Genomic DNA, 6,838 nt, shown 5'->3' with positions numbered 1-6,838 from the left:
CTATGTTAAAAGCGTCCGCCAATCTGAAAAGGCTGGTTATATTCCACTAATTTGAGCCCTACCCAAGGGCCTATGAGTTGTGGAAATACTTTCTGAAAATAAATGTTGTGCCGAACAAAGCGGCCTTTTTCAGCTGCCCAATTTTTAATCCATCTAAGTCGAGTGCTTCTAGATGTTTTTTCAATGTTTTAGGGATGGCGCCTGAAGCACCTATTATTATGGGAACAACTTTCGTTTTCTTTTGCCAGATTCGTTCAACTTCGACTTGCATATGTGGTGCTTTGTAATTTTTTCAGTTTCTTTGTCATCAATCCGACTATCTCCTGGTACTGATACTTCGATAAACTTAACACCCTTGTTTTCACTTTTTTCAACCACTGTTATATCGGGTGTATTAAATTCCAAGCTTTTGTCAGTCTGGATTTTGAAATCCCAGAGTATTTTAGCTTTTTCATTCTCAACTACTTTCTCGTGCTGACATTGGACCAGTACCTGGTCCAATTTCAGCACCAGAAACATCGCTATCCGTAGATAGCGATGGAAACACGTTAATCGTGAATATGCTCAGTGCTGATCTGAGGTCAATGCACTAAAACAGTTATTAATAATGTCTGACTGCGAATCTACCCACTGCGATGAGTCCTGAGTCTTCGTGGAGTTACGCAATTAGCAATATTTTTTATCTTTTAATTGACCATTTTTATTTTTTAATTGACCATTTTTATCTTTTGAAGGAACTACTTGCTTATGCTATGAACACTGAAAAATAAAATGGTATTCATTTCGTATACAATTTCAGTTCAGATCGTATTTAGAGTTGAACTGTTACAACTAGACTACTAGTGATGTTACAATTTTACTTGCTTTGCATTTTCATTTCATTTTTACATTATTATTATTATTTCACACCTCCAGGGAGTCCAAAGACTCATGGAGGGAGAGTGTGCCAACATCATCGAACGATTGGGCCCCTTCCAACTACTAACCGCGCTCAAACTTACTTAACTGAGCCATGAGTAGCAGTGGCTCTACCAATCGACCAACCTTTGCCAGCTATGCATATAATAATTTTAATAACACTTTTGAACAATAATAACATTCGACTGACTAGAAAAATGCATTACATACTACTGGAAACATGAACTGAAACTATTCATTTATTTTAATAATAATAATGATAATAATAATTTTTTGGTGCGTCAGACGAATATTGTGAACGTGCTGATCTTTTGTGTAAAATTTTATTAGATCTTACCTGGCATGCCGAAGACTGAATCTAGAATCTGGGTTGAAATCATGAAAGATTCCTGCATGATTTGTCTAAAAAGGAGAATGGGAAGTAGTTATTAACTTAATTAACTTGTATGCTCTCAAAGCCAATAAATAAAAAAACTTGATCTAAGATTACTATAAAAACATATTTGTTGTTGTAGTGTTCAATATAATTATTTAACATTGTGGAGAAAATGTGCAAAATTGTGCAAAAAATGGAATTCCTGTATCTCTTTTTTCTTCACAAACAAGTTCAGTTCCATAATTAACAGAATGTCTTATGTTAATATTTATCAGTGCAGCATTTTTAAGATACTTATACGATTCACGGGTAAACTCTTCAACTGCAATCTGTTGATTGTAGTTGAAGATTGTTGGTTGGAGATTATTACTGGAACTTTCTGGGTTTAATAAGAATTCTAAACAGAATAAGCAGACGATTACTGATTTATTCACATATTTTACTAGTGATCTGTTTGCTATTCTTAGTATTTTGCGATATGAAATCAAATGTTTCAGTACGCTGATGAATCCTAATTACTATCAATCTCCATTCAGTCATCAACACTACTCTTTCTCAAACACAACAAGACCAAGACAACAGAAAACAACAATAGTAGTCGTTTGTAACCCAAAACCGTTTACATGCTAAACATTATACGGTACCAATATACCAAACTTCGCATCACTGTATCAATCATTTATTATAATCTTCTCTGAACCATTTCTAGCATTTCACACTTTACATGTTACAGTATACATATGCATTATACAGTATTTGTGTGTAATCCCTTTGAGAGTAATATACTGTTGTTATTACATTATTATTATTATTATGCAGAAAATCCTTGGAGAAACAAATCAAATGATATTCAAAATTCCTCAGACCAAACCCATAGAAATTAAGCATCTGACGATCTGACTTTCTTTCCCCTTCATACGAAGCACTCATCCTTATACTGCAGTCATCACAGTGAAACACGTTACTTCGGAATTCACTTCGATGCTCATCTAAGTTAGAATAGACATATATGTTATCTACTCAACAAATTTCGTATAATATTAGGATTAAAAGAGATTACTCTAACACGTATAAAAATATCAACCTATAAGATGTTATGTGAAAACATTTTAAGATATGTAATTATATCGCACGCAATCTGCTAACACGACAAACGTAATAGATTAAAGGTGCAAAATAAAATAGAAAACTGATATTCTGGGAAGAAAGAGATCTGAAACTTATATAAGCTGCAAAGACTTATATCGTTTACTTCGTTCAAGTAAAAGTATGAAGTAAAACACTTATGTCACTACATAATCGATGCTGTACCACTACGTCGGTCCAAACTATAGGATAACCAGAGCACATATCAGATAACAAGACCACAGTTAACAAACTACATAACGTATAATACATTAATCACTGCAGGACCCAGAGCTGCTGCATGCTTATCATGATCAAAAAAGTGCCCTTCAAGAAGAGAAACCTAAGTACATACAGAGAGCAATATACAGATATTAGAGAGAAATTATTAAAATGAATAAATAAAAATAACGAAACTCTCTCAAACACCATTGCAACGAGAAAAATACGCCCAATTTACCCCACCTACAAAATGGTTAAAAACACGCACATACTCAATTGTTGTTCGCGGCGTATGCACAAACAACATAAACAGTAAAATCAACTCCAGACTCGGTGGGGACTGAAGCAAACCACAAAACCCCGCCATCAAATATCGTCTTCAGATAAGCTCAGCAGAAGCTTCGAGAAAGACAGCAAAAATATCACCCGAACAAACAGAAAACAATTCAAAAATTCAGTACAGCAATAAAATGATATCAAATGAAATAATCTCAATGAAAATATATTAAAAATGAATATTCACAGCATTTTGTATTATATATTTAATGTAATCATGAAGACTTAAGTGTACATATTATTTTTTTTTATTTCTTATGTTCCCAGTTTCTTAAGTTCTAACGTAGCTTTTTCTTGTGGATTATTATTCAAAATATGTAAGTGAATTTAGGTCGTGAAGTCGAAAATATTAAAAATTGTATCTGTTGAGTATTTTGTACGATGGAAGTTTTCAAATATTGAAGCGAACGATGGTTACTTGCGCGAGAGGAGAACGAAGAAAGTCGCCATCTTGGCACCAGGATCTCCGAAACCCGTAAGAAGATGTATACATATATGTTGTTCACTGGACATATACAGATGCTGTATGGTTACTCCGATGCTCGAAGATGTGCCACACCTGGCCTCGGCATGTAGTCCTGTTTTATGCTTTCCTGGAGGTTTCAACTCTCTGAAGATCAGTCACTCCACATACACATCATCCACCCATCTCACTGATGGTCTATCCCTCCTTTTTTTCCAGGAAGTTTACCTTCTATTATTGTTCTGAGAAGTCCTCCTTCCATCCTTTCAATGTGTCCAAAATATTTTAACTTTCGTCTGTCAATATCCTTAAGGAGCCTTAAAGTTCTACTGATCTTTCCTGACACCCGTTCATTTGTACGTATTTTAGTACCAATGAACGCCTTAACAAGCAGCTATCTTTTCTTTTCTGACTCCTTTAGATTCCAGGTCTCGTATCCATAAGTCGGAAAAACAAATGTTCCAAAATCCTCAAATTTGTTATCATGGAGACAGATCCATCCATACAGATTTTAGACGAGTCTCTGACTGCTGTGATTGACATTTCTAATCTTCTTCCGATCTTCTGAATAGCAATTCTTCACATTAATAATGGATATAAGGTACTCAAACTTGCTGACTTCCTCAATTCTTTCTTCGTTAAGGTACACTTGTTTCTCAAGAGATTCCCTGTTTGTACTTCCTTTGAGAATCATAATCTCTGTCTTGGTAGGGTTGAACTGAAGTCCTCTGTTAACTTTATGTTGATCTTGCTAACATTATCAAGAATTTGTCCAAGTTCTTTCTTGTCATTACAAAGATCTACTGAAATGGTTTGAACAGAAAACATCTAGTATATCTAGCATTAAAAAGCTTTGTCTCTAAATGAACAAGTTTTACTAGCTTCTTACAAAGTTCTATATCAAATAGCTAGGCGCAAAACCCAACACGGAGAAGACTTAATTCTACCAGCTGCGACTGATATTGTGGACACTATGATTGTTGAAAGTATTACTAAACAAACACAGTGCATACCTCTATCAAATGATACTGTTGCTTGCAGATATATGTGAAGATATGCAGCAACAACTTTTGTCGAAACTTTGTGACCAGTAATTCTCAATTCAGCTTGAAGAGGCAACAGATAGCAACAAGGATTGTAATTTAATTGTTTATGTTCGATCTTGCGACGGATTATCAGCAATTGAAGAGTTTTGTAAACCGATAGAAAGTAAAGCCACGGCACCTGTATTGTTCAAAATATTGAACGATTTTATATGATTTTATAAGGCAAACCTACGGTGGAAAGATTATGTTGAATTTGCACTGATGATGCTCGAGTTATGTCTGGAAGGTTTAAACATTTACAGCCCATGTGAGGAAAAAATCTCCACAATGTATTTGGACACATTGCATGATTCATAGAGATCATGCTTCAAAGAAAATGAGTCCTTGTCTAAACATTGTTGTTAACAACAGTTATAACCGTGGTGAATTACATAAAAATGAGATCCTTAAAATCAAGACAGTTTTCTAAACTTTGCAAACACATGGCTTGGTCAGAACATTCAGCATTACTATCTTACTGTTAAACAAGTTGATTATCAGAGGGAAAATGTTTACAACGTGTTTACGAATTATGAGAGGAAATAACAATCTTCTTGGAATAGGAAAATAGAAGTTTTATTTCAAACTATTAAAAATCATTTAACAATGTTGACGAACAATTCTAGAACTGACTACAACACAATGACAATGTATGAGTGGGTTCGGAATCCATTTCAACTTACCGCTGAAGGTTTTTCAATTGAAGAAGAGGAACAATTTATTGACTTCACGTCAAGCGGCGAAATCAAAAGACAATTCGCATCTAAATGGCTGTTTGAATTTTAGGCCGGTGTTGATGATGAATTTTCTGCACTAAAGGCAAGAGGTTTTCATGCATTTTTGCCATTTCCAACATCTTATCTTTGTGAAATCAGATTTTAACAATCCGCTCAATAATATGATTGAAAATCGAAGTCTAAAGATCAGTAGATGATTACTGAATTTCTTTTCCCTTGTTTATATAATGTGGTGATCAGCATGGCCTTTAAATTGTTAAGTGTATGTCCGGTTTCATATGTTTTATTTATTAATTTAAATATGATGAGACCTACGCTAACTGCGTGTTATTTAATAATAAACATTCCTCCTTTGCGTGAATGTTAGTGGTTGTCTTTAAGGGGAAAAGGAATTTAATCACTCGCTATGAGACAAGCGAACTATGTAAAAAACAAAACAATATGGATAGAGTTAATAATAAGTGGGAAACATCCTTAATTCACCAATGGTATGTTCCACAGGTGTACACAAATCTTTGTGGAAGTACCCATGCACTATAACTGCACTTTTCACCATTTTTCAACATTTTTCAGCCGTAATATATTATTTTATATCGTTTTTAGATTCTGGGTATAATGTAAGGACTGGGTATAATTGTACATCTTTAGTACTATGAAGTATAGTACTAAGAGTCTACGTTTTATAGAATCATGGAATATTATAAATCCATCCTTATTTTATTGTTGAATATACAGAAACTAAGAATATTTTGAAAAATAGAGTTATGAAAATACAATCGGCATCGGAGTTGCCTTTGCCTTGCACAACTTAGCAGATACCGGATCTGACAGGAGAGCCGATATATTCGCGTTCTTTTTAGCGTGTGTTTTAGTTTACTGTTGTGACAGCTGTTTCGAAGTGTTAATTCTCATCAAAGACCACGTAGGAAAGCAAAGTTCAAATAAACTAATTGCTCCGTTGTCTTAGGTCCTGCTAACTATTACTGAAATAATTAGTTATTTATAACTATTTTTTATATCTGTCTCGACCGTTGTTTCGACAGGCATTTAAACTTGGTGATGGTTTCGCCTGAGAAAGTTCATTTCAGGGGATTTCCACCTGGAGTTCGCCTTGACAGCCGGGGTTTTCCTAGAACTTCCCTCTCTGTTATCACTTACATTAGAATTTTCAGTTAGCATTGCTATTACATAAGCAAATGGAAGACGTCTAGCTTTAAGATTACTTTGTTCTAAATTACAAATGATGGTGGGGGTGGGGGCTGCGCTTCTTCTTTAGAACACCTAATGTTCCTAGAAGAACATTTTCGAATATTAGAAAATTAAAAAGTGGAATAAGAAAAGGCAGCGATGATTGCATTATATAAATTCTTATTGGGTCAAATGTATCGTTTTGCTTGTTTTTTCAAATATGGTATTTCTATTCTCTGATCAGAAACATGGAAGTTTTCATTCTTTGTTCGCATATATGTTGAAAACAATTCATTTTTAAGCCGTAAAAGTTGAATTTTTAAAGCCTGACGCTTCTTTGAATCTGCAGTGCAAAACGTCCATTTTTCCGATTTTTGGATTTTTCCGA

This window comes from Typopeltis vanoorti, chromosome 24, assembly GCF_054136105.1.
Source record: "Typopeltis vanoorti isolate ZY-2024b chromosome 24, IOZ_Tvanoo_1.0, whole genome shotgun sequence".
NCBI lineage: Eukaryota > Metazoa > Arthropoda > Arachnida > Uropygi > Thelyphonidae > Typopeltis > Typopeltis vanoorti.
The sequence above is the reverse complement of the archived record's forward strand: the minus strand, read 5'-3'. Positions refer to the sequence as shown.